This window comes from Pristiophorus japonicus, chromosome 14, assembly GCF_044704955.1.
Source record: "Pristiophorus japonicus isolate sPriJap1 chromosome 14, sPriJap1.hap1, whole genome shotgun sequence".
Taxonomy (NCBI): domain Eukaryota; kingdom Metazoa; phylum Chordata; class Chondrichthyes; family Pristiophoridae; genus Pristiophorus; species Pristiophorus japonicus.
In genome coordinates, this window is record NC_091990.1 from 111,815,386 (window position 1) to 111,830,811 (window position 15,426).

At 45.8% G+C, this 15,426-nt stretch overlaps 1 protein-coding gene across 1 annotated transcript in view; it reads right to left on the minus strand.

Moving 5' to 3' along the window:
• Nucleotides 1-15,426, minus strand: part of LOC139279635 (spondin-1-like) — a 425,839-nt gene that overhangs the window by 68,061 nt on the left and 342,352 nt on the right. The window lies entirely within an intron of this gene.

The window sequence follows — 15,426 nt, forward strand, 5'->3', positions numbered from 1 at the left end:
GTGCCCCCTTTCTTGAGGGCCTCAAAATTATCAGTACAATCAGAGGAAACTTAGCAAATTAAATCATAATGCTATTCCCTGTGTCCACTCCAAGCAATGCGGTGCCCACCGGTTGCGAAATTTCATTCACAGGATGTGGGCATTGCTGACAAGGTCAGCATTTATTGCCCATCCCTAATTGCCCTTGAGAAGGAGGTGATGAGCTGCCTTCTTGAACTGCTGCAGTCAATGTGGTGAAGGTCCTCCCACAGTGCTGTTAGAGAGGGAGTTCCAGGATTTAATCTAGCGATGATGAAGGAAAGGCCGATATATTTCCAAGTCAGGATGGTGTGTGACTTGGAGGGGAACTTGCAGGTGATGATGTCCCCGTGCACCTGCTGCCCTTGTCCTTCTAGGTCGTAGAGATCGTGAATTAGGGAGGTGCTTCCAAAGAAGCCTTGGCGAGTTGCTGCAGTGCATCTTGTAGATGGTACACACTGCAGCCATGGTGCGCCGGTGGTGGAGGGAGTGCATGTTTTAAGGTGGTGGATGGGGTGCCAATCAAGCAGGCTGCTTTGTCTTGGATGGTGTCGAGCTTCTTGAGTGCTGTTGGAGCTGCACTCATCCAGGCAAGTGGAGAGTATTCCATCACACTCGTGACTTGTGCCTTGTATATGGTGTAAAGGCTTTGCGGAGTCAGGAGATGAGACACTTGCCACAGAATACCCAGCCTTTGACCTGCTCTTGTAGCCACAGTATTCATGTGGCTGATCCAGTTAAGTTTCTGGTCAATGGTGGCCCCCAGGATGTTGATGGTGGGGGATTCGGCGATGGTAATGGCTTTGAATGTCAAGGGGCGGTAGTTAGACTCAAGATGTTTAGATGCTAGATTAATAGCTAATTTAAAATCTGAGATTGAAAGATTTTTGTGAACCAAGGATATTAAGGGTATGGGGCTAAATGGCTTCCTCCTGTTCCTATGTTCCTATATTCCACTGTATCCTCCTTAGACACAGCCCATCTACCAAACCCAGGAAGCCTAGGAGGCAGGTTGACAGAGCAAAGCGTAAGAACTCTTCCCCACGTGATAGAGAATTCAGACAAGCTGTAAGAATTCACAGACCTCAAGTCAGAGCTGCTACGTGAGTGGGAACATGTTGTATTAAGTCATCAATCAACTTGACATTTTAGGACCTTTGCCTAGCGAGCCAATTAAAGGTTAACAGACTATCAATTGAGCCAATAAGGTCAAAGAAAGTGCGTTCTTTTCTGTAAACTGAGCCAGGTATAAGAACAGCCATTTTGGCCATGTGGTCTCAGAAGCTTGATGCTGCTGCCAGAATAAAATTACATTAAAACTACAACCAGTGTTCGCATTTCATTGAAAATTAAGAGATCTAACAATTTTGACGTCGCGAACAGGATCGCGAAGGAACAGCAAGAGGCCTTCCTGAGTTTGGATGATAGGGCACGTACAGCCTATGGAGTTGGGGGGCCATTAAATGGAAATTAAAAGGACAACACCAGTACTTATAGGGCTGGGTCCACATGAACTAACCACGCTGGTCTGGATACGCCCTGTAGATCAACCCCTTTTGGGAATGGATGTTCTAATCCAAGTAGATTCATCGTTGCATTTCGAGGATGGTTGGGTGACATGGTCCATTAGAACTTTGAAGAAAGAAGAATTGAAGGAACACCCGATATGGGCTAAAGATAAGAACGATTGTGGCCTACTCCAGATGGAGCCTGCGTCATTTGCCGGGACCAAGCCTCCATGCACTAAACAGCATCCCATCAGTCCAACTGCCATCGCGGGAATCTTACCGGTTATTCAGCAATTGGAGAAACAAGGGGTGCTTATTAAAACGCATAGCTCCTCCAATAGCCCCATGTGGCCGGTAGAGAAATCTAATGAGACTTAGCGTTTGACTGTTGATTATAGGACAGCTAATCAGTGTATTGATCAAAAAGCTCCTTTGGTCGCAGATCCCTCCACCATTTTTAATGCCCTCAAACCGGAACATAAATATTTCTCGGTTATAGATATGGCCAACGGATTTTGGTCGGTGCCTCTGGCACCGGAGGTTCGACAGTGGTTTGCTTTCACGGTCCAAGGACAACAGTATACTTGGACCCGGTTACCGCAGGGTTTCCACAACAGCCCTACGGTTTTCCACATGGCTTTACAAAGCCATTTGCGAGAATTACCTCCCCTGTCATCCACAGTCATCCAATATGTAGACGATATCCTGCTAGCTTCAAACACGGAAGAACAGCATGAACAAGATTTGCTGGACCACCTTTGGCTGAAAGGACATAAAACCAGCATCGAAAAAGCAAAATATCCCAAGAAGAGGTTGTATACCTGGGAAAAAAGATTTCACAAGGAAAGAGAGAACTTATCCAGGATAGAACTGCAGCCATTTGGGCTGCTAAAAAATCCCACCACTATTCAGGAACCAAGGTCTATTTTGGGATTGTGTAACTTTAACAGAAATTGGATTAACTCCTTCACACAGCTTGCTCAGCCATTGAATGATATTTTAAAGGGGAAACGTGCCTCTAAAGAAGCCATCACCCTCACAAAGGAACAGCAAGAGGCCTTCCTGAGTTTGAAAAAGGCTTTGTGTTCGGCACCGGCTCTTGGAATCCCTGACAGTGGTAAGCCATTTACCCTGTTTGTCCATGAGAAAGAAGGATATATGACAGCTATACTGACACAAGTACATGGGGATCGGCAAAGACCTATTGGCTATTATTCGGCAAAACTGGATGCGGTAGCCCTCGGATGGGGAAGTTGCCTAAGGGCCATGGGAGCTACATGTCGAGCAGTAATGACCACTGCGGGTCTAGTCCTCGACCAAAAGCTGATTGTCAAGTGTCCCCACACCGTACACGCTTTGCTGTCTATGAATAGAATGTCTAGGGTGACGGCAGCTAGATGGACCCGCTGGACAGCAGTTTTGGAAGCTCCTAATCTCCATATCGTCCGGACCAGCCCGGTTAATCCCGCAACTATGCTCCCGATGTCAGAATCGAGGGAGCAAGAGGGGGGAGAATGTGAAGAGCATGACTGCGTGGAGATTTTAAAAGAAACAGAAGAAGCAGCCTTAGCAGCAGCGGAGCCTCTGCACAACCCAGACCTCATCCTGTTTACAGATGGTTCCTCCTTTGTTGACAATGGTACCAGAAAAGAAGGATGGGCAGTTACAACCTTATATGAGGTAGTGGCAAAAGGATGTTTACCCTCAGGAACGTCAGCACAACAGGCCAAGTTACGGGCCCTGTCAGAAGCATGTCAAATAGCAGAAGGACAGACAGCTAATGTCTACACAGATTCGCGTTATGCTTTTGGAGTCGCTCACGACTTTGGTCTGTTATGGCGGAAAAGAGGATTCCTCACTGCTGCTGGTACACCTATCCGAAATGGAAAAGAAGTCCGAGACTTACTAGAGGCCATACAATTACCTCAGGAAGTGTCCATTCTGAAGTGTAAGGCCCATACCAAGGAAAATACCACGGAAGCACAGGGAAATGCCCTAGCCGACCAGGCAGCTAAAGATGCTGCCTCACAGGGCGTTTCCCCAGAAGAACCAACACAGATGTGCAGATTGAAAGCACTCAGGACTCTGACACGAGACCTTCAAACAATGCAAGGCGACTGCTCCCGAGAGAAAAAATGGACATGGATTGAGGCAGGAATTAAGCGATGTGAAGATGGTGTCTGGAGACAAAGAGTTACCGACAAGCCAGTCGCACCACAAGCACTTATGCCTTTTTTAGCCCAACAGATCCACTCGTGGGGACACTTGGCCTCACAACAGATGACGGCACGGTTCCAGAAAAGCTGGTGGGGTTGGGGATTTAAAAAACATGCCCAGCTGGTAGCAGACCGCTGTGTGGTCTGCCAGAAAAATAATTCTGGACCCATCACGATAATGCCCCAACAGAGGCCCCCTGCCTCTGTCAGACCATTCCAGCATCTACAGGTTGATTATATATTTCTTCCTTCATGCCAAGGATACACTAACATTCTTGTCATGGTTGACAGATTCTCTAGATGGGTAGAAGCTGTCCCAACTAAAAGAGCCACAGCCAATCACACTGCAAAGGTCTTGTGTAAGGATTACATTCCCCCATGGGGAGTCCCGAGTAGCATTGACTCAGATCAGGGAACACACTTCACAGGTGCTGTCTGCAGGTTACTGAACATTACATGGGATTTACACTGTCCTTATCATCCACAATCATCAGGACAAGTAGAGCGAATGAATTGAACTCTGAAACAACGGCTTGCCAAATATCACCAAGAAGGAACACCATGGCCCCAGGCACTACTAATAGTGTTGTGTAACATTAGGGCAACCACAAACAGAACTACAGGTGTAAGCCCATTTGAAATTATAACAGGAAGACCCATGTCGCTGCCAGCAACTATTGACTTACGGAAAGCTGATGTTCACTTAATGAGTGACACTTTGTTATCATACTGTCAGAACCTAACCAATGCTATTAGGTTTGTTTCCCGACAGGTATCGGCAGCTTGGGGTAATCCACCCGAAGGAGGACATGACATCATCTCGGGAGTCTGGGTGTATGTGAAAAAGTTGCATAAAGAACCTTTGGGTGCCAAGTGGGAGGGACCTTACCAAGTGTTATTGACCACCCAGGCAGCTGTTAAAGTTCAAGGAAAGAAAGCCTGGATCCATGCTTCACACGTTAAATGAACACCTGTAACTGAAGCTGAAATCTGATAAGGACAATTACTTTTTGCCAAAATGTATAAATTTACTGTATTACTGACTGTAGGTATTCTAGGCATATGCCTACTTCTTACTAGTCGACCCTCTGCACCAAAGGGAAATAGTAGAGTACCAAGGGAATTACATGTAAATACCTTTTTATATATGTCACACATTTATGCCAAACAAGGTAACATTTCTAGTTGTTGGGTGTGTGCGCATATTCCTATTCACTCAAAGGGAGGGATTCCCTTGAGGCCAGTTCTCTTGAATATCTCGGAAATGGCTGAGTGGATAATTAATCAAAACAAAACAGGCAATGCGTTTCAGGATACGGAAAACTGGGCACGTAAATGGAAGTCAGCAGGTTACAATCTGACTACCTTTGAAGGGGGATACCAACCGTGGTACAATAATTCCAAACGGCCTCCATTTTTTGTTATCACTAATACAACGGGAATAGGAAGACCGGGGGAATCGGTCTGTCTGATTAGAAACATCAAAGGAGGCCAAAATATGGGGTATAGTAACTGCTCCCGGAATTATAATGTAATCAAGCCATGGAACCGTCCAAACTGGGCCGATGTGGGAATTCTTAACGTAACGGGGATTCTGAATAAAACAGATGGAAAAGCCTGGACAGGCTCCGGAGTGTTGCTGACAAAGAAACAGCTAACATTCATTGCCTATAATGGCACCTATTGGGTGTATGGCCACAAGGCCTACCCTTGGTTGCCCCAGAATTGGACGGGATCCTGCTATTTAGCCTATATTGTGCCATATATGTATCATATAAAGTCACTGTCGGAACATTTACACCGTCCTAAGAGAGCTATCACAGAAACCTCTCCCCCGAGAGGTTTTTTGCCATTCTGATCCCCAGGTATGGGATCGCTAGACTGGCAAGGGAATCCATTAACATGGCATCCGTTGTGGAACGGGTAGCCGATGATACCTCAGAGGCCCTAGTTAAAATCAATGCAGAAATGGTAGCAATCTGCACAGTAGCCCTACAGAATAGACTGGCCCTTGACTACATTCTGGCTGAAAAGGGAGGTACTTGTGCCCTACTCGAAACTGAGTGTTGCACATATGTCCCAGATAGCTCCGAAGAAATTACCCACTTAGCGGAGCATATCCAAAAGGAGGTAGAAAAACTTAAGCAACCCCCATCATTCACTTTGTGGAGCGGAGCCACTGAATGGCTAGGTTCAATAGAAACTTCATTGGTGGAAGGTTTAATTCTATTCATTGTAATTATTTTACTTTTATATTGTTTATTTATGTTGATTCAATGTTGTTGTGACCAGGTGGCTGCAGCTGCTGTCCCTAAGGTGAGACACCTTGCAGGTACCAGCAGACCATCTGTACGTGGCACAGGGGTATGTTATGCTTAAGAGAAGGTTGTTTACTGGTTGAATTAAGATATTGATTTGGATTAAATTGGAATAAGGTTAATTAACCTACTAAAACCAGACTTCCATTTTGGCCATGATGGAATTCGGGTTGGTGTAAATTTGTGTGGAAGCTACTATTCCGGACATGTGGCAAAACACATCAACAAATTTTAGAAGGAAGCTCTATTAACATGTATGAAATTATTTTGTAGAATGTTTAACCAGTGATACCTGATGTTTTATGATTTAGTTTGTGAAAGAATCAAAGGGGGGATTGATAGAGAATTCAAACAGGCTGCATTCAGACAGGCTGTGAGAATTCACAGACCCCAAGTCAGAGCTGCTACATGAGTGGGAACATGTTGCATTAAGTCATCAATCAACTTGACATTTTAGGACCTTTGGTAGCAAGCCAATTAAAGGTTAATAGACTATCAATTGAGCCAATAAGGTCAAAGAAGGCGCGTTCTTTTCTGTAAACTGAGCCAGGTATAAGAACAGCCATTTTGGCCATGCGGTCTCAGTAAGACAAAGGAACTGGCAATCAGCCAGAAGCTTGTTGCTGCTGCCAGAATAAAATTACATTAAAACTACAACCGGAGTTTGCATTTCATTTAAAATTAAGAGATCTAACACCACGTATGCACTGGTAGAATTTAACCAGTTTATGATACACAGCTTGGCAGCACAGAACACAGGTAAGGTCCCTCTTTATCCAGCCAGGACCACAACACCCATTGGAGCTGAGTGGGAATAATTCCACATTCTCGTGAGATGTATCTATGCTTTATCTCAACACTCTGCCTTCTACCCTTTAAAAACATGCTTTCTGATAGCACAGGTGTTGAAATTCAGCAGATTAGCGCCAAGTCCTGCTCACCCATCACCCCTGTGCTCGCTGACCTACTTTGGCTTCCGGTTAAGCAATGGCAATGATTTCAAAATTCTCATCCTTGTTTACAAATCCCTCGATGGCCTCGCCCCTCCCTATCTCTGTAATCTCTTTCAGCCTCAGAACCCTCTGAGATGTCTGCGCTCCTCAAATTCTGCCCCTCTTGAGCATCCCTGATTATAACTGCTCAACCATTGGTGGCCGTGCCTTTTGTTGCCTTGGCCCTAAGCTCTGGAACTCCCTCCCTAAACCTCTCTGCTTATCTTCCTCTCTTTCCTCCTTTAAGACACTCCTTAAAACCTACCTCTTTAACCAAGCTTTTGGTCATCTGCTGTCATTTCTTCTTATGTGGCTCAGTGTCAAATTAATCTGTTTTGTCTGATAACACTGCTGTGAAGCGCCGTGGGACATTTTATTACATTAAAGGCATTATATAAATAAAAGTTGTTGTTGTTGTTTGTGTCAGGATCCAACAATGAGAACATAAGAATTGGGAGCGGGAGGAGGACATTTGGCCCCTCGAGCCTGCTCTGCCATTCAATAAGATCATGGCTGACCTGAACATTACTGAGCATCTGAGCAATTTCGAAGCATTATTGGGTTTGAGATGAAAGGTGAAAATTTAGGTTGTAATTGAGATGCCACACCACTCGTATTGGTGTATGTTAATAAGTGTGAGAAAAGAAGATCAGGCCATTCAGCCCATCTTTCTTGTCCACATATACTTATCATTATTCTTACTCCATCCTTCATGTATGATTTTACCACTTCCTGTTATTTGAGACTTAACCTAGTTCTCATTTGGGATCATTGTAACTTTTGTGCAATGGTGCAACATGGGTGATGTAATGTATGCACCTGTGAGTATGCTCATAGGTTTTTTCAACAAAATAGTTGAGAGATGTTGAGGTGCTGGAGGGACTGGAGTGCATCATCACCCCCGGCAACCAAATTTTAAATTGAACCATGTGTCCAAAGTTTAATTTGTTTAAGTTTGTCGGTTTTAGTGCCCCCCCCCCTGCTTTTAGCCAGGGGGCACTTGTATAATTTGTGTTTTCGGTGCCCTCAAAAAAAAGCAAGGGGGCACTTGAAATATTTTTGGAGTGTGACATAGAACCATAGAAACATAGAAAATAGGTGCAGGAATAGGCCATTCGGCCGTTCGAGCCTGCACCGCCATTCAATAAGATCATGGCTGATCACCCACCCCAGCAGCCCCTCCACACCCCCCGACCCCTCCAGCCTCAAGAACCACATCCAACTCCCTCCCAAACACATCCAATGAACTGGCATCAATAACTCTCCACGGCAGGGAACCCCACAGGCCAACAACTCCCCGAGTGAAGAAGTCTCTCCCCATCCCAGCCCCAAACAGCCCACCCCCCCATCCCAAGACCATGCCCCCCCCACATGCTCCAGACCCACTCAACACCGGTATCATTCCCCCCACACCCAACCATCCCCGTCCCGTCAGAAACCTTCCCAAACGCCGAATACCCCCGGATATCGAGCCCCCAGCCCAGGTCACCCCGGAGCCCCGCCCCCGCGACGCCAACCACACCACATCCACCAACCGCCATCTGCGCAGTCAATCCTTCCACCCCATTCCAAACACTCCCCGCACTGAGGCACAGAGCCCCCAGGCCCTCCCCTTCAACACACTTCGCACCCCCCATACCTCCGCTGCAATGTGTCCCCTCCCTTCCCCCGCCCTGGATTTCTCCACCCCTCACCTCCACCACTCTCCCCTCCATCCCCCGCACCTGTTTCCCCTCCACTTCGCTCTGCTTCCCCGCACAGGCTCCCATCTTGGGGGCGGTAACCTTCTGGGGCCGGGAATTTTAGCCCCCAGCGTGGAAGTCCTGCTCCCGCCACAGAATTGGCCTTACCACCCCTCAATGGAAGCGGAGTGCAATTTTCCACACTCCACTTCCTTTGGGAGCAGCTAATTAGACCCCCCCCCTTTAATCAGGGGGCACTTGATTAACGTTTACAAAAAAATAGTTGTAGAGCTGTTGAGTTGTGAGTGGCTTAGCCAGTCAGTGATGTTCACAAAACTCAGTAAAACCCCAGCCAGTTGGGTTCGGGGGATCCACAATGAGGCAGGTGGTTGTGAAACTGGTGGATGAACTGGTAATGTGTAGTGTGATTGTTAAACTTTTGCTAATAAACCAACTAGTTCTTAATAGCAATGTGTTGCTATGAATTCTTAAGCAAAGAACCCATGAAGCAAATACATTACAGACGATATCGAATTAACTGCCCGTTATACATGCTGCCACGCTGCCCATTTTCTTCAATGAAAAGAAAAAGATAGCGGAGCATATTAATTCAATGTCACCCAAAAGTTAAATAAAGAGGAACTGTTTCGAATGGTTGAAGAGTCGATAACCAGAGGGCACTGATTTAAGGTAATTGGCAAAAGTACCAGAGACGACATGAGGAAAACATTTTTTTTTGCAACGAGTAGTTAGGATTTGGAATGCACTGTCTGATCGGGTGTTGGACACAGATTCAGTCGTAGCCTTCAAAATGGAATTGGATAAATACTTGAAGGAGAAAAAAATTGCAGGGATATGGGGAAAGAGCGGGGGAGCAGGACTGACTGGATTGCTTTTCGAAAGAGCCAGTGCAGACACGATGAACCGAATAGTCTCCTTTTGTGCTGTACTATTCTATGATTCAACGATATGTTCATTATCATAGTCTTGGCCTCGATCTGAACTGGCAACTCCGCAATTTCCTTCCAATTCATAAACGTGTCCAGCTCTTTTTTTAACATGTCCAATAAATTGACAATTTATTCCATGTGTTAATCATCCTAATGGAAGGTATTTCTTCAAAGCTCTTTGCTCTGTTGGTGGTTTTCTAATTGCAGAACTCTACCCCACCTTATACTGTGTGCTGATACAAATACAACCACACCTAGTGCTTTCTACTTGGCATATTCAGTTTGTTTCTTTTAATACTTCAATCATCTCCTGCGCCACAATCTTCTTTACTAGAAAAATAATCTCAGGTCTTTCAATCTGTCTTGGAAACAAAGTGACCCAATGTCTAGGAATCAACTTCTTTCCAACGTACTTCCTGTCAACATTGACATCCTTTACCTACAATGTGGAATCACTGATTAAATTTATCATTGATTCTTGGGATGTGGGCGTTGCTGGCAAGGCTGGCATTTATTGCCCATCCCCTAGTTCCCCCAAGAAGGTGCTGGGCCTTCTTCTCAGCTACTCATTACAGTTTCATACAACTAAGTGGCTTGCTAGGCCTCATCATGGGGCAGTTAAGAGACAACCACGTTGGTGTGGGACTGGAGTCACTTGAGCACAAAAATCTCGGCTGACACTTCCAGTGCAGTACTGAGGGAGCACTGCACAGTCGGAGCTGCCGTCTTTTGGATGAGACGTTAAACCGAGGCTCCGTCTGCTCTCTCAGGTGGCGTAAAAGATCCCATGGCATGATTTCGAAGAAGAGCAGGGGAGTTATCCCCGGTGTCCTGGCCAATATTTATCCCTCAATCAACATAACAAAAACAGATTATCTGGTCATTATCGCATTGCTGTTTGTGGGAGCTTGCTTGTGCAAATTGGCTGCTGCGTTTCCCACATTACAACAGTGACGACATTTCAAAAAGTATTTCATTGGTTGTAAACTGCTTTGATATGTCCGGTGGTCGTGAAAGGTGCTATATAAATGCAAGTCTTTATTTTACTTTATAGGCACAAACCGAGTAAGGACGGCAGGTTTCCTTCCCTAATGAACCCAAAAGAAACAGTTGGTTTATTTACAACAATCCTCATACTAGATTATATTTTACGACTGAATTCAAATTCTCAAACTGCCACAGTGGGATTTGAGCCCATGCTCGTTGGACTACTAGTCCAGTAGCATAACCACTAGACTAGCGTACCCACTTACAGTGCTAACAGTTTTGCAATATGATGAGCCAATTTGCGTTCTGAAATCAATTGGCAGACAACAGCAGCAACATCGGAATATGTTGGGCCACTGGCACCAGTACTGGGACAGGAAGGAGCTGCACCGCTGGAACAGGCTACACCTGAACTGGAGTGAGATCACTGTCCTCACAGAAAGAATAAATCGAGTAGTCGATAGGACTTTAAACTTGTAAGACGGCGGTGGGGTGGGGAGGAACTGGTTTTTCGGGCCGCTTCACCCGGTTTTCCCCCCGGTGCGGTGTGGAAGGTGGCGGTGAGGTATCCAGCGCTCTGCTGCGATCCTCCCGCCGGGTTTTGCGGCGGTGCGGAGCAGCACCACCGGGAAGAGCTGCACCCAGTTGCGACACCGCCAGGAGTTTTGAAGCTTGCCCGACCCGTCCGCCCGGAAGTGCACCTACAATGACCGCCTGGGAAATCAGAGCGGTCCAGTATAGCCGGCGGCAGAGAGGGAGATAAAGTACTCCGCAGGTAAGTGCGACTGTTTGTTCTTTCAGCGATTTGTGTTGTGGTAGCGTGGGCAATACTTTAGGAATGTTTTTGTGGGTTTTTTTAAGGTTCTCGCCCCCCACCCCAAGCCTCTCTCAGAGTGCACATGGCCCAGCTCTTTAGTTCACAAGTTTCCCTTCCTTGCGCCACGAAAAGTTGTACAACGCCTCCCTTAGCGCTGCGCCCCCTGACGCAGGGCACAGATGCCGAAACTTCCTTACCGAAGCATAAACTATTCCTGGCCGGTAACATTCCCGACCCACCTCCGTTTTCACCCCGAAAACAGAAAAGCCCAAAATCTAGCCCATAGAATAATAATCGTAGGAGATGGACTTAACCATCCCCAAATAAACTGGCAAGAGGCAGCGAATAGGGTACAGGGAATAGAGTTCTTACAAATAGTGCAAGAGTCCTTTCTTACCCAGTATGTAAAAATCCCAAGAGAGGGAGCACTGCTGGATCTAGAAACGGGAAATGTACCAGAACAGATAATGGAAGTGAGTGTCGGGGAGTGTCTGGGCATTAGCAATCACAACATAATGAGGGAGAAATTCGGTCGTGCCTTTGTTGCGGCGGTGTTCCAGCAGAGCGGTAAATTTTGCACCATCAAATGGATTACACCTTCCGCCAAAAAATTCATCAGCTGGGCCCAGAGTATCGGGCGGGGCACTAAGGGAGGTGTTGCACACTTCTTTTAGGGTGCTAGGCCGGCTGAGAAGGGTAAATCCAGAATTAAACAGCCAACTCGGAGCGCTATAACAAAGGCCTCTGTGGGGGGGGGGGACCTGAAAAAACCCCACCAAAACGCTCCCAATACACAGCCCACACCACCATAAAATAACTCACACAAAAAACAATCTCACGTATCTGAGGTAGACATTACTTACCTCACTGCGGCCGCTACAGCTCGGACAGCCAGCTTTCCCAGACATTCCCACCAGGGCGCTCTTCGCAGCGCTACGGATTGGGCAGTCGCAAAATATCAAGCCAGTGTCGCAACCGGGGCGTTGCACACCAGCTTGCCTCTCCCAGATGGTAATGCTCCACACCCCGTCGATACCAGCACCGAATGTCCCGGCGGGGCGCTGGAAGCTGGCCGCCCGCCTGGAAGTGCTTACCGCCGCCATTGCGGCCCCTCCGGGGCGCTAACAGGGGCGGCAGGAGAACGGAAATCTAGCCCAATAAGTTTTAAGAAAAAGATTAAGAAGGACCTAAGTAGGCAAAGATCAAAGTAATAAATTGGAAAGAACTGATTTTAAGGGGATGAGAATGGAATTGGGTAAAATAAATTGGAAAAAATTACTGACAAACAAAGAAATAGAACAGCAGTGGGAAACATTTAAAATGATGATTAAGAGAGTCTGGGAGAAATATATCCGACTAAAAAGCAAGTATGGATGAATAAAGAAATATGGGCAAATTTGAAACTAAGGAAAAAGGCATACAGTAAGTACAACAAAGGAGTGGATGACAAAAAGGAATGTGAAAAGGTGAGGATGACATAAAAACAATTCGGATGGCAAACAAAAACTGAAATTAATTTATCAAGAAATATAAAAAGAAATAGTAAAGTGTTCTGCAGACACATAATTACAAGAGAAAAATCAGTGAGGTCACAGATAATGACAGCAAAAGTGGCACAGATATTAAATAATTACGTTCCATATTTACCAGGGAAACTAACATGGTGGAAATGACATTAGAAAAAGAAATCAAAACAGATGTAAAGACATTTAAGATAGAAAAGGGGGAGATAATTGATAACCTAACCAAACTTAAGGAGGATAAGACCCCTGGTCCGGATGGATTGCACCTGCGCATATTAAAAAGATGTTGGGGAAGAGATAGCAGAGGCACTATTATATATATATGCATATATAAATTAATTAGAAAAGGGAATCATGTCAGAGGACTGGTGGATAGCTAATATCATTCCTATATTTAAAAAGGGATATGGAACAATTCCAGGGCGCTGTAGAATAATTAGCTTAACAGCAGTGGCAGGAAAGAAAATGGAATCCTTACTTAAAGATATAATTAGAAAATCTAGAAACTGAAAATACAATGAAGAGTAGTAAGCAAGGATTTCCAACCTTATTGAATTCTTCGAAGAAAAAACAGAAAGGATAGATAAGGGTAATATAATAGACGTACTGGAGAGAAATTGGCCTGGTTTGTGCCCCCTGCTAGTGCCTGTGGGGGGCAGTAACGAGCGCTAAGGGGTTACCGACCTGGCGTGGTGCAATCACCAACACCCGTGAATTTCCCCAGTGGCTTTGTGCTGGCGCTAACACTTGCCGCCTCAATCTCTTGCGCCCCATTGATCGTGATGCTATTCGGTATGCAGCGCCCCGTTACCGCCCCAGATGTGATATTCGCTCCCGGTCCCTGCAGCATCTTGGGGCATTAGCAACGGCAGCTGCAGGAATCATTGTCACCTCGACTGGCCGCTTGGGGAGCGATATTTAAAGACAGTGGTGGTCAGGTAGGGCAACATTTATTTACGTCCCCATTCTGGTGACTCCTGCTTTCTTTTACCCCCGCAATTGCTCAGCCCTGCCCTCTCTCAGAGTGCTTGAGGCTGCTATGCATGTGTCACAGGTATCATCACCCAACAGACACAGCCTGAAGATTCAATCAACGCAGCATTGGCCCCTCCCTTTAAGGGAGGGAAGGAGCCTGAACAGACAGCAGCACTGCTCAACGCTCTGCTGACACCGCCCCCTCACTCACTTTAGCACTCAACGGGAAGTCTTAGCGCTTGATTTAGTGCTCCACTTCCCTCTTGGAGCGCTAAAGCTGAAGTTCCAGGCAGAAACAAATCTTTACCGCCCAGCATACGTTTGCACTCCCTGAAAAGTTATCGCCCCAAACGGGGTGCCACGCAACATCTGCCCCAATATATTTAGATTTCCAAGAAGCCGTTGAGATAAGGTATCACATAGTAGATTCATGACTAAGGTCAGGGCAGGTGGAGTCAGGGGACAAGTAGCAGAATGGACAGCAAGCTGGCTGCAAAACAAAAACTGGAGACTAGGGGGTTAAAGGTAATTACTCAGATTGGCAAATGGTGGAATGTGGTGTTCCACAAGGATCGGTGCTAGGATCACTGTTGTTCACCACTTACATAAATGAGACTCGCGAATCGGAAGTACAATTTCAAAATTTGCGGATGACAAGAAATTGGGGGGCATGGTTAATAGAGGAGGATTGCGGCAAAATACAAACTACATTAATAAACTTGCAGAATGGGCGCTTAATTAGCAAATGAAAGTCAATGTAGACAAGTGTGAGTTTGTACATTTTGGTAGGAAGAATAAGGAGGAAGCCACATACTCCTTGGAAAATAGGAGACTAAATGGGGTCGAGGAGCAGAGAGATCTGGGGGTACAGATACACAACTCACTAAAAGTAGCAACGCAGGTTAATAAAGACATTAAAAAAAAGAAAAAGCACTGCGGATCATTCCTAGAGGGATAGAATTAAAAAGCAGAGAAGTTATGTTAAACTTGTATCGAACCTTGGTTGGACCACACTTGGAGTACTGTGAACAGTTCTGGTCTCCATATTATAAAAAGGATATAGAGGCACTGGAAAAGATGCTAAATAAATTTACTAGAACGATACCAGAACTGAGAGATTATGTCAGGAAAGACTGAACTGGCTGGGGCTCTTTTCTCTAGAAAAGAGAAGGCTGAGGAGTGACCTGATCGAGGTCTTTAAGATTATAAACGGGTTTGATAGTGTAGACGTAGAGAAGATGTTTCTACTTGTGGGGGGAGACCAGAACTAGGGGCCATGAGTATAAGATAGTCTCTAACTATTCTCTTGTAATTCCAATAGGGAATTCAAGAGAAACCTCTTTACCCAGAGTGGTGAGAATGTGGAACTCGCTACCACTGGGAGTGTTTGAGATGAATAGCACAGATGCATTTAAGGGGAAACCGGATAAACATACGAGG